Source organism: Sceloporus undulatus, chromosome 2 (genome assembly GCF_019175285.1).
Source record: "Sceloporus undulatus isolate JIND9_A2432 ecotype Alabama chromosome 2, SceUnd_v1.1, whole genome shotgun sequence".
NCBI classification, from domain to species: domain Eukaryota; kingdom Metazoa; phylum Chordata; class Lepidosauria; order Squamata; family Phrynosomatidae; genus Sceloporus; species Sceloporus undulatus.
Window position 1 is genome coordinate 6,660,633 of NC_056523.1, and position 716 is coordinate 6,661,348.

Sequence of the window (716 nt, forward strand, 5' to 3'; positions counted from 1 at the left end):
GAGAGAGAGTTCCTGTGCAAGGGAGGACAGCAAGAGGCAGAAGCATCAACATAAGGTAAAGAACAAAGGAAATTTCCCATCTAATCTCCTAGTCTTGAGTGTCCTGAAATAATAGGAAGTGTAATCTGCTCCTCGAGAGCATGGGGAAGGGATAGTCCAGTAAGATTAAGGAGTTCTGTTTCAAACCTGCATTTGAAAAAAAATTAAATTAAATGACTTTATTAATATTACAATTAAAATATATACTAATATACATATTCATACAATCTTTTCCCTCCCCCAAATCCTATTCGCGCAACTGATTACAGCCATTTCCATATATCCTGATATTATCATATCCTTTACACATATTCAAAAGTGTTTTTAAAGAAGTGCGCACATTTTAAGCATTTTGCTTCCTTACCACAAAAACATCTGTTCTCTCCTGGAACTTACATCAATAATATAATGAAGTAACAACATCGGATTTTAGTCACTTTAACTACTCCATCCGTTTACAGAATTGAGTAAGGCTCCCATGCACTCTTCTTCAACAATCTCATCTTTAAGAGGGATATTTGTCCATTTCTAATAACATTAGTGACTTTTTAAACATTGTCAAATTTGCAAGTCACTATTTCTCCAATATTTGCTAAATTTTAGCAGTTGTTATCATATATAACACGGTTTTAGAAATTTTTGTAGTTTTGTTTTAACCAATATCAATAAAATATACG